An 18527-nucleotide genomic window follows, 5' to 3' on the forward strand; every position below is an offset into this window, starting at 1 on the left:
CTTCAAAGTTCCATGAATCCACAGGGTAGTAATGTTAAATAATTTACATAACAATATTTTTAAAAAGAATCACAATTGTTATTTTCTAGTTAACTACATCTACAAAACATGTAATTGTTTTTTGTGCTGATATAACAAAAACATGGTATATACAGGAATTATAATTCTGCAAGTCAGTTGCTAATAAAATCACATTTTAAAACCTCTTTAAAGCAGAGTGAGTAGCACAATGGTGATTATGACATGATTTAATGACGTGAGAGATAAAAAGTCGCTACCTGTTAATTTTAGCTAATAACACTGATCTTTAACCATCGAATCCATTTATTGATCTTTTTTGGCTAACCCAGTTTCATATGTTATCATTCATATTTCATGTCAAGAAAAGATGTGATTATAAATACATCCTGTTCAGTATTACAGAGCATTAATTTTTTTGAATCAACCTTATACTGAATTGATCCATAAATCCACAGAGTCACGTGTGACATTCAGGTGACTCCTTACTGGAACTTACTTAAACCGTCCATGGAACAGGAATCGAGCTACCGATGGAGAACTGGGAGAAAAAACAGAAGCACAAGGTTATGGGACAAATAACTCAGCAATAAGCACTAATGAGCGAGCCAAATTAGCACCACGGTGGATTCATAAATGCACAGTCATTATGAGAGGATGCACTGCAGGTGCAAGAGTGCGAGCCTGGGAAGGGCAGTTCCACCTGTGGGCAGAACACAGCCCCCCTCTCCACCTGAGAGAGCAGAGAGAGAAAGCACAGGTAGAAACCTCAAACCTGTCAAACACTGACAGTTTGCTTAAGGTCGATAAAAACTTTAGAATGGTCTTTATTGAGATATGATACTTCTGCAGTTTCATTATTGGGTGAAAGTCATGTAAAGATAGAGGAGGATAGTTGTTGTCTGAGTTTATGACCAAAATATAATGAATCTCCCACATGTATGTGTGAACTCTGTAACAGAGGTGAAACATATGCAGTGTGGTCAGCAGCTTGGTGAGGATCACCTGCACAAGCTGTCAACAGATTCTTCTGACCAGTTACCCACGACTGTTGCTTACATACTTTAAGTGATGCTTGCACATTTGTATGCCTGTGATTAGCTAATCAACACCTGTCTTTTGGTGGTCCTGGTCAGGTTGTCTGATTTTCTTTTCCAGATTCTAATTGCCGATTACCTTTTACCTATTCATTTATTACTTACCGTATTTCCCGGACTACAAAGCGCACCTGAATATTAGCCGCACAAGCTAAAATCAGGGGAAAATCCTGTTTTGTACATACATTAGCAGCACCTGACCAAAAGCCGCAGGTGTTTCAATGTTGACTTATCATATGTAAGAGAATATGCACAAAGGGAATTGTCAGGAAAGAGATGGCTGTTTGGAGACACACCCCTTTTATTAATATTTTGAAAAACAAGTTATGGGTACATATTTGCACATGTAGTACATAACAGTAACCTACAGCACACCAGAAAAATAGATTCGGACTACCTTTTAGGCTCAGGTGCAGTGACACAGCTTTAACAAGAAGAAAAGTCAGTCATTCACCACCATCTTCCTGCCACTAAAACCACCAAAGTCCTCTTCTCCAGTGTCGGATACGAACAGGCTCAGGGTGGCTTCGTCATCCACTCTCCGCTTCTTTCCTTCGTTGTCACTTTCAAAACCAAAGAAATCCTCGTTGTCAGTGTCAGAGTCGAACACCCTCAGAAGGGCCGTGGCGGTGTCCTCCTCTCCATCATGCAGCAGTCCAGCCCTTCAAAATCCGTTGGTGATCGTGGATGTTTTCACACTTTTCCACGCTGTCAGATTCCACCGGTGGAGTTGAGCATAACTTGCTTTTCGCAAGTTTATCGCCGCTCATCATCCACGCCTCCCGCTGAACGCGTAGCGCTACTTTGAAGTTTGTTTTTCGCGCTACTTGTACGGCACTACGTTGCCTGGCGGACGGACATGTGACCAACATACCACTCTTGAACCCCGATCCTTCCGCCAGGCAACGTAGTGCCGTACAACAGCGGAACAAACAAAACAAATCCTCTTACGATATGACAAAAATCATGGACAATCCATAGAAAAGCCGCACCTGACTAAAAGCCGCAGGGTTCAAAGCTTGTGCAAAAAGTAGCGGCTTATAGCCCGACAATTACGGTACTTGATTTCTTTGCAAATTTGATTTCTAGGGCTCAGCCAGTGAGGTCTCCTGACAGTCAGCACACAGTGGTTGAAATAACCACACGTTTCCTTTCTTCTTTCTTTTTTCTTTTCCAAAGAAAGAGGAAATGCAAAAATTCTTGTCAAATGGCTTAGAGTCCACGTTGCTGTGTTAACCAAGAGCACTGTTTGATTAAATATTTTTTAAAAAGCATGAGGTTTGAGTGGAAGACTTCTACGTTAGCTGATTTTCCACACGCTCTTGTTTGAAGGAGTACTTGTGATTTGGAGTAGGTGTGCTAATGGTACCAGCCGAGCACTTCAACAATTCAGGCTCTGCAGCATCGTCTGTGGACGGGATTCTAAAAGCACAGTGTGTAACTCGGAGTCAATGAAGATCAGGGGCTGTAGATCTGTTGTAGACTCTGAAAGGACAGTGAAACACATCAAGTTGTGTGTCTGGCTCATATCTTTGACAGTTCCATGCTAAATTTAGTCTGAGCCCTTGAGTACGCTGTAGATTAAAAAGTGCTGAAGAGAGGGATAATCTCACAATCCTACTTTGGTGCACAGTTGGGAGCTAATCTCAAATTATTAAGGACTATTAAGCACTTCCATGCAAAACACACACACACACACACACACACACACACACACACACACACACACACACACACACACACACAGACAGACAGACAGACAGACACACACACACACAGACATATAAAGATATGGATTAGTATAGACTAATATATACATACCATATGTATATAATAGTCTATACTATGTGATAAACTGTTTGAGTGTTCTTGGCAAATGAGACTGTTTTACTGCATAAAATAGTCCTGATCACATCTGGTTTGTGCAGTTCATCACAGCCGGGCGGACGAGGGGAACTCAGAGTGTCGGACTCCAGATTGTCAGTCTGGTGATTCAAACAGGATCTCCTGCACATAGTCCTCATTTACAAACACATTACAGCTTACAGGTGGATTTACCTGTTTCAGGGCAGCTGGCCAAACAGTGAGAAACCACTTATGGCTTGAGAGATAGAGAATGAAGCTGGATAGCACATCCTTGGTTTGTTAACATAAAACTCAATGTTGCAGCCAGAGACGCTACAAAAGTGGACACCCCCCCCAAACACACACAGACTGATTTTTAGTTTTGTTCTCATTATTTTCATCTGAGTTATCAGTTCTGTCACCAGTTACCTAACTTAAATCAATGTAAGTCAGTTAGCCGCAACCAACTAACCAATGACGTTATGTTGTGTGCTGGCACAAGATGGCCCTAAACATGCTCTGATAACTTTAAGGACTTATTTCTTAATCCCACCTTCACAAGTCTATGTCAGTTTTTAAGAGTCGGGCTCCATAGTGTAGTGTCTCATGTCCACTTTAGAGTTCCCAGTTCTCAGACTGGTGATGGTCTGTGTAGGATACAGAGCATTACAGCGATTGCACTGTCACCATTTTAGGCTCATTTTCCCTCCCGAAGGACAAAAAGGCAAGTTTTAAATGCGTGATAAGCCTGTGTTTAAATTGAATTCTCTGTGCAGCATCATTTAATGTTTGGTAAAGTTACCTTACTATAATTAACTGGCTTTTGCTGCATAGTCAGACTGTTAGCAGATAAAATATTTGTACTGGACTTTTTGGAGTAAAGACTCGCTATCCTTGCTACCGTCCCCTGAGTGCCGGAAAGAATGTTATAATAAGTCACATAAATCCCACTGTTTTGTTGAAGTTAAATGCAGTGTAGTCTTCTTACAGCAGGTAAACTCCATGTAGATAATGACTATATAATGACTTATACATACATATGTATGATTTAAAATATTTACATAGAAATTATGCAAAATTCATGTAGAAACTAAAGTAGACTTTTTCCTCTGTTATACTCAGCTTGGACAGCTGAGACAGTTTCCGTGTTCTTATAAACATGTATGTCTGTGATGCCCACCTGTCCAGTAACTCTTAGCTGTATTCTTTTTATTGTCGTTGTGAATGAATATTGGTGTCCTGACTTGAGTGTTGAGTGACATCGATGACCTTTTTCACTCCTCTTTCAAACTATCTGTCTTCTCTGTTTAAAATGTGGACATTTTCAGAGTGACCCTTTAGTGCCCAACTCCAGTCCTCAAGGGCCGGTGTCCTGCAGGTTTTAGATGTGTCCTTGATCCAGCACAGCTGATTTAAATGGCTAAATTACCTCCTCAACATGTCTTGTAGTTCTCCAGAGGCCTGGTAATGAACTAATCATGTGATTCAGGTGCGTTGACCCAGGGTGAGATCTAAAACCTGCAGGACACCGGCCTAGAGTTGGACACCCCTGCTTTAGATGCAGCTTTACAACTGAGTCTTGTCCAATCAAGGTGGCTCTTCTGTAAAAATAGGGGAAGGTAGGAGTGGTTTGAGCTCCTGCAGAGTGCGGTTGATCTTATTCTAGAGTGCTTCTATAGTGAGATGGACTTGTGTTTTCACTCAGACGTTGGTTTTGTACTCTATAAAAATTAGCTCAGCTCTATGTGTCCTGATTGTGGATCCAAAGAGGAACCACAAACCACAGAGACTTACAGAGTTTGAATGTACCTACATGAACGGCTGCAGAGTTGCACGTGTTGTTAACCGTCCTATTCTCCTCAAATATTACCAACCCATTTCACCCTGAGGGATATTTGCCTCCAGACAATGGTAAACATACAACTGTTGACCAAGTGTTTGTGTCAGGCACTTTGTTTATTTTTGGACTACATAAATAGCCCCATTGATAATGAAACTCTAGCGCCACCATCAGGCCAAACGTTTAATTTAGAATAAATGTATCTTGAAAAGTTTGCATTTAAATCTTTTCATAATAACTGACAGCATTAATGACCACAAGTGGATGAACCCTATTGGTTTTTGGTGACGGCGTGCCCTTTTCTCTAGCGCCCCCATCAGGTCAAACTTGCCTATGTAAATTGCATATTCCAGGCAAAGCTGGACTGTGCATCACATGCTGCCCACGTTCTGATGCCATATTTGGCAGGTTTGCTCGGCATACGAAATGGACAGCAGCCACGAAACCAAGGATTTGTCCACAGTCATGGGGGTCTGAATTGTACCGCAGGGGTAAACACTGTACCCACTTGTGCCACAAGTTTGTCACGTTCTTGTCGGACCTGCCTTGTTTCCTCGTCATCAAAGCGTATAACCTGGGACAAAACTTGGAAGGTCTTGAGAGACATGGTGGCTGGAAATATTGCCCTTCTAGTCTCCAAAGGCTTATGTTGCTTCACCTTTTGACTTGTAAACTCCTTCCAAAATGAGCCAGCCAATGTAAGCTTCAGTTACATCCAAGTATTTCCAGCTGTCCCCATAAAGCATCTCTAAGTTTGTCATTCAAAGTACATCGATGGTGTCAAGGAGAGCTAAAGTGATGACTTGATGTCCTCAACATGGCTGATTGGTGGGGTCTGGAACCATTCTCATAATATTAGCCTCACTCAGTTTATCCTGTTTTTGGAGTTGGGAAAGGGACCCCATCATTGGAGGGGACTGTTTCTGCTGGTGGCTGAGAGACAACAGGAGGGTCAACACTCTCGTTCTCATCAGATGAGAATTCCTCAAAATCAGTGTCCTCCTCAACATGATCCTCTGACACAGTCTCCTCCAGGTCTCTTTCACTGTCAGAGTTGTGCCAAAACCTCATTGGCAGTAAAGCTTTTCCCAGAGGACATTTTTTTAGAGAGCATACGGACTGCAGAGTACACAGTGCACCGAGAGTAATCATTTAGATAGAAGGCTGTCATGGAAGCTTCGTCTGCCACACTTTGAACTGTGTATTTACCTTTTTTTTAATAAATGTAAGGTATAGTTATATAACTGTGTTAGAGGAACAAAATTTCTTTTGTATTGATTTCTATGCATTTCGACACTTGAAGAACATGAGTTACATTTATGCAAATGAGACTCTAATTCTATGTTAAATCATTGGATTTGTAGATTTATTTTTGATGACTGGTGAAGTTCGGCCCATTTTTATTTCTGAGAAGCTCTTCTCTAAGATCCTCTTTTTATACTCATGTACACCCACAACTGTTTCCAGCTGTTTTGTTTTAGTAGGACTGACTGTCCCAGCATTTTGTTGCATCCAGCCATCAGATTCAGAATGATGTATTATTTCTCTTAAAGTTTTCTGACTTTAAACATTTGATATATTTAAACTAAGAAACATATTGTCTTCTGTCAGTAGGATATGGGTTTATGAAAGTTCAAACTGCAGGATTATTGTTTTATTTTACATATCAAAACTTTTTTCAGAACCAGTTTATATTTATCCAAGTTTTTATAAAACTGTCACTCTCTTTGTGTTTATACACGGCCAATACATTTAATAATTAGTAATTCATTTTAACCTCTGGCTGTCTCTCATGTGTTTCTTTTGTCCCATCTCCTTTTAGTCACTTCCCTTCCCCTTACAGATAAACCAGCAGATGACTGTGTTTTGCAAATAAAGCAATATTATTGATATCTCTTATCCCAGAGACACATTTGGTGCAGATCTGTAATGTCAGTAACAGAGCTTTGTTTGTCTTCCACAGTGGGAGTGTTTTTTTTTAAATAGAAGATTTCCTCTTCAATATGCTGTACAAATGCTTTAAATAATAATAATAATAAATTTTATTTATGAGCGCCTTTCAAGTCACCCAAGGACACTTTACAATAAGAAGACACCTAGTAAAACAATGGCAAGATAAGAACAATAAAACAAAAGCACAAGATAAAATTGACAAACAGTGGATTCACAGTGAATATGCAGATTTGAACAGATGGGTTTTGAGTTGGGATTTAAACTGGGGGAGAGAACCAGTGTTTCTTATTTCAGGGGGCAGAGAGCTCCACAGCCTGGGAGCAGAGCAGCTGAAAGCTCTGCTTCCCATGGTGGTGAGGCGGAAGGAAGGTACAGCAAGCTGGACAGAAGAAGAAGAACGAAGTGAGCGGGCAGAACAGGTGGTGGTTAACAGGTCAGAAAGGTAAGGAGGAGCGAGGTTATGAAGGGCCTGGAAGGTGAGTAGAAGAAGTTTGAATATTATCTGGATTTTCACAGGGAGCCAGTGAAGTTCCTGAAGAACAGGTGATGTGCTGGTAGGAGGGGTTCTGGTGATAATGCGAGCAGCAGAGTTCTGAACCAGTTGAAGCTGATGGAGGGATTTTTGGGGGAGACCATGCAGAAGAGAGTTGCAGTAGTCAATACGGGAGGTAACAAGACTGTGGACAAGAATGGATGTAGACCGGGTGGAAAGAGAAGGAAGCAATCTGTTAATATTGCATAGATGGAAGTAGGTAGAACGGGTGAGATTATTGATGTGAGATTTATAGGAAAGTGAACTGTCTAGGATGACACCAAGGCTCTTAACCTGAGGAGAAGGGAAAACTGTGGGGTTATCGATGGTGAGTGAGAAATGGTTCGCCTTCAAAAGGTTGGATTTGGTGCCAATAAGGAGGATCTCAGGTGGGTTCCAAAGTTACAAAAGGCCTTAGTTCAGTTGGGCTAAATCGAGTCACTCTGTTCACGTTGGTTCTTTCACTTTCCTTTTTTTAAATGCTCTTCATCAGGATACATACATGACAAAGGCCTCGACTCAGTGATTCAGAATAGTGTTACTGAAAACAGATAACAGTCCTGCAGGTGACAGACAGAATTGTACCTATATTTTTATTACAATGAAATGAAACCTCTAAATATAAAGTGTCATGAGAAGACTGCTGGGACTTTTCTCCAAAGCTCTCTGAGGTCTTTTCAGTTTGTGGTGAATCAAAAATGCTGCAGCAAAGACAACAAATAGAAGCCGTGGTGATGTCTCATCTTTCCTTCCATGTTTGAAGCAATAACCAGGCCAGAAGAGTAATAATAGTAATAATAATAATAATAACTCCACTATTCATTCACTCTCACATTCACACACTGGTGGAGGCAGCTACAGTTGTAGCCACAGCTGCCCTGGGGCAGACTGACAGAAGCCAGGCTGCCATATCGCCATACCTGTGCAAGTGTTGTTATAGTTACTGTGCATTGTGATTTGTGTTTGGTAGGAGTTGACCTATAAAAGATTCAGCCACATGCAATTCTTGGTACAGGCAAAGAAACGTACCGACCCTCATTTTTTACTGTTTTTGTTGAAATCCTCCATAACAGATGCTGTTCAGCCCTATTCAACACTGCAATGACATTTATCCAACGGGGTCTCTGAGTTATTTTAATGCAATTTTGAAAGCTGTGGGAGCCGCTGTGTTTGGAGGTGACTCTGTAGGAAAGCACAACATAGAGGCTTTAGACTACAGCAGGCCACCTACAATGGACTTTTTACTTTGACATTACACAAAATGTGAAGCTTGTGCAACATCTGTGGCTTGATAAATGGGCCAAATATTACATTGCATCCTATGTCAGCATCTCATTAGGTCTTATTATTGCACATATAGAACCAAAAGTGTGAGGCACAGTGGCTAAAAGAGTTATAATAAATTACCTCTACAGACTGAGCTCAGCAGGGAGTGTATCCCAGTTAGAGCTCCCTTCACTGTCCATCATATTTATATCCCTTGAGTCGGCCTTTTCAGAAATCCAGTGTAATGTCAAAATATCCTGCCAGCTGAGGATCAGACTGGATTTATAGTTTTTTTGCACCTCAAGTGAGTTGAGAGATTAAGACACCTATTCTTTGTCATCCAAAGTTGAAAGAGTAAAATCCACCACAGCCGGTGCTGAGCACGTTCAGATGACTGTATTTTCATAGCCTTTTAGATTTCTTACTGAATTCACTGGGCGAGCAAACGAGGCACTGGCTGTCTGCAACAGAAATGCCCAGCCGTTCTTTTCATTTGTTTGCATAAAGAGAGGATGTGGATATGGAGATGTGGATACAAGAAAGGGAGGCAGTTTGGAGTGTGTATGTTCCTTTATCAGCCTCTGCAGTAGACTGGGGAGGTGGTATGCAGCTGTAGTGTATTAATCAGAGTGAAGCTGTTTCCTCAGGGGGCTTTCTCACAGAGTAAGACAATGCTGAGGCTGACTCACTCCCGTTTTTACATTTCCAACATCTCGCACATTGGTTCTGTTTTACTGCTTAACATTAGGCTCAATTGTGAGACCCAAAACAGTGTTAACATTTCCTTCATATACCCTTCTATTGGCATTACCAGCAGATTAATCTTTCAGTGGTCATGATTTACTCCAAACTGTAAAACCAGAAGACATTTTTCAGGTCCTTGTGCCAGAGGTGTGGACTCGAGTCACATGACTTGGACTCGAGTCAGACTCGAGTCATTAATTTTATGACTTTAGACTTGACTTGAAAAAATGTTCTAAGACTTGTGACTTGACTTGGACTTTTACACCAATGACTTGGGACTTGAATTGGACTTGAACTGGTTTACTTGAAAAGACTTGATATTTTACCCCAAATATAAAATTTAACATGCATATTATATAGAGATGTGACGTCATTCACGGGTAGAACCGCAAAGGATTCTGGGAACTCGTGGCAAGCGGTACTAGCGCACGCAGGCTTTCAATTAAAATCAGTCACACAGCGATAAAAAGAAACACAAAAATGTCAAGAAGCTGTTGTATTATTAACTGCAATAGCCGGTCGCATGACAGCCACGGGAAGCCGACGGGTAAAGAGATCGGTTGTTATCGGATTACGTCGTTGAAGAGAAATTGTTCGAGCCATGTTTCCGAAGTAACAAAGAGGCGACGGATGGCCTGGATTGCAGCCATTCAAAGATCAAATATAACGTCCTAGAACCCTCCAGCTCACAGGTTAGTCTGCTCCAAGCATTTACACAAAGGTCAGTCTGCTGTTGTAGTTAATGCGTCATTTTCATAACATAATTAGTGATATAGGTTACAAGCAAGTCTGGCGCTGAACAGAAATTGTCGCGCTATGCTCCTGTGTTTATTGTGCATAAATAGTGAATTGTCCTGACACAATATTGCGTTTCGCTTCTGTTATTATGGTACATTGACAAAAACATATACTTTTATTCACAGGATAAAACAGGTTTTTTGTATCACTAATTGCCCAGTACGATTACAGCATACAGTATTATTGTCACTGCTACATTTCTGTGATGAACCAGAAATTATTTCCACTGCTAATTAATTACCGTTGAGCTCAAAGGTCCTATTAATAAACGGTTAAGGAATGTGTATTTATGACGACGATTTGTGAGACTGGTAAACTTATGATACGTACGATGGTCTTTCGTTCTACACGGTGCGTTTCAAGGTCCTGCACCCATCCGTCGGTAAACTGTACCTGGGCTTGTTGCAGTGACCTGAAGTTACTAAACTTCATGAGTGTATGCGCTCACTCCAAGAACCGTATGATTATAAATATGCATATAAATATGCTACGATGAGATAGCTGACTTCATCTAACTAGCAAATGTTGTCCAGGCTACGTTGGTGATGCAGTTTTTTTTTAATGTGTATGATATTTTTGTCATGCGATTTTAAAGCCGGTCCTACAACCGCATCCAAGAATAACATGCAGCTTATCTCAGAACTGTCGGTGAAAATTATTCTTGGAGCTAGGTTTAATTGAGCTGCATTTTAAAGAGGTGCAATTTCACAATTTGTGTATATTTTCTAAGTTCACTTTTGTCATGTGTTGAGAAAAACACAGATTTAAAAATTACATGGTCTAATATTTACATTTAGCATAACTGCAACATGCTTTTTTTCGGTTTTTTTAATGACTCGAAAGGACTTGAAATTCAAAATTTCAGACTTGTGACTTGACTCGGACTTTTACACCAGTGACTTGAGACTCGACTCTGACTTGCCTGACATTACTTGAGACTTGACTTGAGACTTGAGGATAAAGACTTGAGACTTACTTGAGACTTGCAAAACAATGACTTGGTCCCACCTCTGCCTTGTGCTGCACTGGAGGAAAGTGTTGCAGCAAAGGCAAAAAGACTGACTTTTCCAAGCCAGTGCAGTCCAGCTTTTTACTTCCCTAAGGATCAAATTGTCTCCTTTTGGGAAATAAAATCAATCAATTAATATTTTCAGTCATTTTTATATGTTTTATCATTATAAAAGTCCTAATCAATTACAGTATTATTCAGCCTCCTTTCTTCTGTGCTCGCACAGTTAGATGATTGGACTGATCCAGCACCTACAATTAACTGCAGTGCCCTACAAGCTCAGGGGGATGGACTCTAGTGCCTACATACAGCCAAATCCAACAAACATTCAAACACACTACACACTGTTTCTTGTCTTTTCATTGTATGTAATAAAAATGTCATATTTTTATAGAGCTTTTCTAAAATTAGTGACCACAAGTCAAACAAGTGCATCAAGAAAAAAGTATGCTAATGCAAAGTGAATTGTCTGAACCATGAAGGGTTAATAATGCTGTATTAATGTTGCTAATCTGTTTACCCTTTTTGCCTGTTTTCAGCTGCACCTTGCTCCATTTAGCTTGATGAATATCTACCATAATCTTATCACAATAATCTATGTTTTATACCTTCTCATCTAAAATGATGAGGAGGTATAAAAGGAAGTAATACATCTTTAAATGTATTATTTTATTTACTTTTCTTTCTATATTCCACCAAACAGCAAGGGGAAATGGCCAAATTTCCTTCAAGTATTGAGTGACTCGTGTTCACATCCAAGATTTATGAATATGCAGCGTGTGTGAGGCCTTTCATGCTCCCACCTGTTAAAAAAGGACCCTCTTGTTGCTTTACTGATCCCAGTTGTTCAAGGCTGCATTTTCACTAATTCCACAGCTGTGATCTTTTGGCTCTCTTTTCAGCACTAAGCCTTCTAGAGTTGAAAGTGTCATGAAAGGCAGGAAAGGTTAGGACACACATTCATTCACATGAAGAAGACGAAGGAAATGACCAGTGTTGGTCAAGTTACTTGAAAAAAGTAATCAGTAACTAATTACTGATTACTTCCTGAAAAAAGTAATCCCATTACTTTACTGATTACTAATTTTCAAAAGTAATTAGTTACTTAGTTACTTTTTAAAACATGATTTATCCCCTAAATAGGTAATATTGCAACAGACCTTTCAGCCCAATTCTATTTTTTCTGCATAATCCATCATACAAAATGTAATCAAATGGAAAAGTCTCTTTTTAAAACTTGTTTTATTAGTTTTAATCTTTTAACTTTACGCATCAAGCAAACATTAAATTATATGCAACATTCTCTGACTGGAAGAAATGTGTTTAACATTTAAACCTATTTCCAGCACATAAAATAAAATAGTTTTTTGTGTTTACACTCACTCAATAGATGCAAGTAAAACACAGCAGAAAATAAACAAAGTCAAACACTCAGCGGTCCTGTTGCTCTATTTTCACCTGTAAAGCAGGAGTGGGGCAGGCGGAGGTTTGCCCTGGTGCAGGTGTGCGCAGCGGTCAGTGGAAGGATACGGCAGCTTCTCTGTGGATTTCACATTCATCTCTATGCTTGCTCGGACGTTTAGGGTTTTTTTCGCTGTACGCTAATGTTTTTAAGGAATCAAACTCAAAGTAAGGTCAGTACTTCCACGCTTTAAACGCTGCACGCTCATACTCTCTGCAGCACTCGTTGTATTATCCATTTTTGATCTGCACACAGCTGTTGCCACGAATGTCGCACTTGCTTACGTCACAGTCATGAGACACAAAAAAAATCATGGTTTTAGTAACGCAGTAACGCAGCGTGCTTACAGGAAAGTAACAGTAATCTAATTACCTTTTTTTTCAATAGTAATCCCTTACTTTACTCGTTACTCAAAAAAAGTAATCGGATTACAGTATCGCGTTACTGCCCATCTCTGTTCAAGACGTAGCAGAAAGACAGAAGTGGTGTCTGTCTTGCAAACTCCTCTTAGTCCGCTCGAGGTGACAGCGATATAACAGCAGTCAGGATGTGACATGTTAAGTGTGTGATCTTGCACTTGGCTGCCATCATCTTTAAAATAGCCCTTGAAAAGTACATGGTGGCATATGAGTAATACCATAAGCTTAGATTAGTTAGATCAGTTTCCACGCTGTTTTCCAACTTTTAGTCAACCCAATTAGCCCATCTATTCGTGTCGACTCCCAAATCAGGTTTTGATTTTCTTTTTTTTTAGCTTTACTGCCATTTTGCCAAAGTTACTGGTATCTCAGAGATATGCAACACAGCTTACAAAAGAACTGAGATGTTAAAAACAAAATGCATGACTTGCAAGTCATTAAAACTCAATGTGCATTTGGAAACTATATGAAGACTCATTCAACCATCCAGTCATGTTCTTCTGCTTATCCGGGGCCGGGTCGCAGGGGCAGCAGCCTAAGCACAGAAGGCCAGACCTCCCTCTCACCTGCCAGCTCCTCTAGCTTGTCCGGGAAAACACTGAGGCGTTCCCAGGCCTGCAGAGAGATATAATCTCTCCAGCATGTCCTGAGGCTGCCTTTGGGCCTCCTCCTGGTTGGACATGCCCTAAACACCTCACCCAGGAGGCGCCCAGGAGGCATCCTTGTCAAATGCCTGAACCACCTCCTTTCCATGTGGACTTCTATTCTAAGCCCCTCTTGGGAGAAAGCTCATTTCCGGCACTTTTACCTTTTTTACCTTTGTGACCAAAATGAGGGCAGATCGACTGATGAATCAAGGGCATCGCTTTTACGCTCAGCTCTCTCTTCACTGTGATGGACCAGTGCAACGTCTGCATCATTAAAGCCACAGCACCAATCCGTCTGTCAATCTCCCACTCCGTTCTCCTCTCACTCATGAACAAGAGTCTGAGATACTTAAACTCCTCCAATTGGGGCAGCAACTCATCCATGATCCGACGTGGGCGCTCCACTCTTTTCCAGCTGAGGACCATGGCCTCAGACTCGGAGATGCTGATTCTCATTCCTGACGGTTCACACTCTGCAGTGAAGGAGAGGAGATTCTGAGAGCACCCAAGCAGAAGCCTACTGGCTCTTCGCTACGTCTTGAAATTCTGTCCATAAAAATTATGAAAAGACAAAGGACTGTCCTTTCCAGCACCCTGGTGTAGGCATTTCCAGGGACGCTGAGATGATCCCCCTATAGTTGGAGCACACTCTCCGGTCTCCCTTCATAAAGATGGGATTTAACACCCTGGTCTGATCAACACGCAACATCATAGAGGCATCTCAAGCAAGATTACAGTATTATTCTCAGGGCGAACCTCCTCCACCCAGGGGCTCTGCCACCAAGGAGTTGTTTAACTGCTTCAGTGACCTCACTCTGGCATCAAATTGCATCAAATCCATTTCTCAAAGCAAAAAAATAAATATATGGTAAATGGCCTGCATTTGTATAGCGCTTTTCTAGTCCATAGGACCCCAAAGCGCTTTACACTACATTCAGTCATCCACCCATTCACGCACACATTCACACACTGGCGATAGCAAGCTACATTGTAGCCACAGCTGCCCTGGGGCGCACTGACAGAGGCGAGGCTGCCGGACACAGGCGCCACCGGGCCCTCTGACCACCACCAGTAGGTAAACACGGGGTTAGTATCTTGCCCAAGGATATTTGGCATGCAGCCAGGATGCAGCCTGGGATCGAACCACCGACCTTCTGATTAGTGGCTGACCTGCTCTGCAACCTGAGCTACAGCCACCCCATATAAAAACAAAACAGAAAAGCTGGGCATCATCTGTGTAGCAGGGGAAATTTATGTTATGTCTTCCAATAGTACTGCCCAAGGAACGCATGCATAATGTGAATAGAAACAGAATAGCCAGAAAAATATTTATAACCTTGACTAGAGCAGTTCATGCAGAATCCACACAAATAAACATTCTAGCATCTACAGAGTTTATTTTTAGAAATGGAAAATTACATGGTAATATACACTAATGGTCAAAATTTTTAGAAAAACCACATTTTTTTTAATCCCTTTTCATTGAAAATTATTCCGTTTAATGTCTCACTGCACTCTGAAATGAAAGCATTGTGCAAAAAAGCAATTGGAGTTAAAAAAAAAATCATGGAATCAATTTATGGACCAAAATGAACCAAAACTTTGACTCATCAGGAGCCACCTCTGACAGATATAACAGCTGAACACAGCCGTGGCTTCTTTCTACAATAGAAATCAAATATTCTCCCATATCTGTAGCAGAAGTTCCCATAAATGTGGACCTTGTAGCTGCTTTGCTTTCACATTTCTGTCCAGTTCAAACCAGCTCGATGGGGTTTCAGTCTGGAGGCTGTGCTGGACTCCATGTTTTCAAGCTCACCATCTTGTTCTTTTTCCTGAGGTAGTTCTGGCACAGCTTGGACTGTTTGGGGTCTTTATCCTGATGTAGGATGAACCCCTGACTAACTAGCCTCATACCAGAGGGTCCTGCACAGTGCTGCATGAATGCTGTGGTAGCTGTTTTGGTTCAGGGAGCCTCTCACTCTGTACAAGTCACCGACCCTGGATCCAGCAAACAGCCCCAGACCATCACACTTCCTCCTCCATGTTTGACAGTTGATGCCACACACTGTGGAACTGTCCTTTCACCCACTTGACGGTGTACAAAGATCCTGCGTGATGAACCGTAGGTTTCAGATTTTGATCCATCAGTCCATAAAACCTTCTTGCAGTCTTCAGTAGTCCAGTGTCGGTGTTTCATGGCCCAGACGAGCCTCTTTGTCTTATTCGGGCTTTCTTGCTGCCACTCGTCCTGTCAAACCTGCAGCTTGAAGTTTTCTCTTCACAGCTGAAACTGAGACTTTCTCACTACGACCAGTATGAAGCTGCTTGAAGCTGTTGTCCTGTGAGCTGCTGATCACACAGCTGTTAACTCTCAGAAACTCGTCCTCTGAGTCAGTCGTGTCTTTGGGTCTGCAGACCTCCTGCTGTCACAGTTTCTGAGCCTTTGATGCTGAAGGAAACTGGACTCACTGACACCTTGACTTTCTTTGCAGTCTCTCTGTAGGACAGACCGACATTTATAAGTGTTATGATGGTCTGTGTCTCTTCCACTGTTAATTGCCTCTTTCTCACCATGTTTGTAGCAACACATTACTTTCTGCAGGACAATAGTGTTCAGCTGATGCTCACGAGGGTACATCAGTGTGTCCCAGCACTGCTTTTATGCAGACAGAGGGGGAAGTAATCCAGAAAGGTTGGAACAGCTGTAAGAATTAGTAGCAGCAGCTTTGAAGGCTTGATCAACCTCATTGCTGCAGAACAGCTTTAAACTGTTAACCCATGTTGTCCCTGAAAAAGGCCTTTTTGTATAATTCTGAAATGCACATTATTCTTCAGTTTTGGCCAACCTTACCTTTTTTAGCCTCTGGCAGCTCAGCACTTACCTTTGTACCATTTAAGCTGTTCATTGGACTTGAATGACTTGAACTGCAATAACTAACTTGAAAAATTGGGCTGTTCTATTAGTTTGACTAAGTTGGTGTTGTTAAGACTTTTTAAACAAGAACAAAGATATACACTTGGGCTTAATTTGGGCTTCTTAAATGCTTATGGCTTAGTTACACCATTTGTAAATGTTGTTTGGGCCATGGATCAAAAGTCTTAACCTAAGTATTGTGCAGAAATAATATCATCAGAGTCATTGTTTTTTACCTTTTTATGATATGACAATGTTTTCATTGTCATATCATATCTTGATCAGTTTGCAATGCAGGGAACGTGTTTTGCATAATAGCTAACACAAATAAACACTTTACAATTAATTAATTAATTTTGGCAGCAAAACTAATAAAATAATAATAATAATGGATACTTTATTGATCCCCATGGGGAAATTACTTGTTTTTCTCTGCATTTGACCCATTCACTCAGTGAAGCAGTGGGCAGCCCACTAAGCAGGCGCCCGGGGAGCAGTGTGTAGGGACGGTACCTTGCTCAGGGGTACCTCAGGGTAGCCGTTAAGTGGATTCGAACCGCCGACCTTCCGATCATGGGGCCACCACTTTACCTACTGAGCTATCACATGCTTTCTTGTTACAGGGAGTGCAGAATTATTAGGCAAATGAGTATTTTGTCCACATCATCCTCTTCATGCATGTTGTCTTACTCCAAGCTGTATAGGCTCGAAAGCCTACTACCAATTAAGCATATTAGGTGATGTGCATCTCTGTAATGAGAAGGGGTGTGGTCTAATGACATCAACACCCTATATCAGGTGTGCATAATTATTAGGCAACGTCCTTTCCTTTGGCAAAATGGGTCAAAAGAAGGACTTGACAGGCTCAGAAAAGTCAAAAATAGTGAGATATCTTGCAGAGGGATGCAGCAGTCTCAAAATTGCAAAGCTTCTGAAGCGTGATCATCGAACAATCAAGCGTTTCATTCAAAATAGTCAACAGGGTCGCAAGAAGCGTGTGGAAAAACCAAGGCGCAAAATAACTGCCCATGAACTGAGAAAAGTCAAGCGTGCAGCTGCCAAGATGCCACTTGCCACCAGTTTGGCCATATTTCAGAGCTGCAACATCACTGGAGTGCCCAAAAGCACAAGGTGTGCAATACTCAGAGACATGGCCAAGGTAAGAAAGGCTGAAAGACGACCACCACTGAACAAGACACACAAGCTGAAACGTCAAGACTGGGCCAAGAAATATCTCAAGACTGGTTTTTCTAAGGTTTTATGGACTGATGAAATGAGAGTGAGTCTTGATGGGCCAGATGGATGGGCCCGTGGCTGGATTGGTAAAGGGCAGAGAGCTCCAGTCCCACTCAGACGCCAGCAAGGTGGAGGTGGAGTACTGGTTTGGGCTGGTATCATCAAAGATGAGCTTGTGGGGCCTTTTCGGGTTGAGGATGGAGTCAAGCTCAACTCCCAGTCCTACTGCCAGTTTCTGGAAGACACCTTCTTCAAGCAGTGGTACAGGAAGAAGTCTGCATCCTTCAAGAAAAACATGATTTTCATGCAGGACAATGCTCCATCACACGCGTCCAAGTACTCCACAGCGTGGCTGCAAGAAAGGGTATAAAAGAAGAAAAACTAATGACATGGCCTCCTTGTTCACCTGATCTGAACCCCATTGAGAACCTGTGGTCCATCATCAAATGTGAGATTTACAAGGAGGGAAAACAGTACACCTCTCTGAACAGTGTCTGGGAGGCTGTGGTTGCTGCTGCACGCAATGTTGATGGTGAACAGATCAAAACACTGACAGAATCCATGGATGGCAGGCTTTTGAGTGTCCTTGCAAAGAAAGGTGGCTATATTGGTCACTGATTTGTTTTTGTTTTGTTTTTGAATGTCAGAAATGTATATTTGTGAATGTGGAGATGTTATATTGGTTTCACTGGTAAAAATAAATAATTGAAATGGGTATATATTTGTTTTTTGTTAAGTTGCCTA

General features: G+C 41.4%; 1 protein-coding gene across 2 annotated transcripts in view; it reads left to right on the top strand.

The window, feature by feature from the left end:
• nlgn4xa (neuroligin 4 X-linked a) overlaps positions 1 to 18527 on the top strand; it is a 110568-nt gene that overhangs the window by 15580 nt on the left and 76461 nt on the right. The window lies entirely within an intron of this gene.

Source organism: Mchenga conophoros, linkage group LG23 (genome assembly GCF_057382185.1).
Source record: "Mchenga conophoros isolate Kocher_MC1m ecotype Shallow Benthic linkage group LG23, M_conophoros_male_GT1.1, whole genome shotgun sequence".
Lineage (NCBI taxonomy): Eukaryota > Metazoa > Chordata > Actinopteri > Cichliformes > Cichlidae > Mchenga > Mchenga conophoros.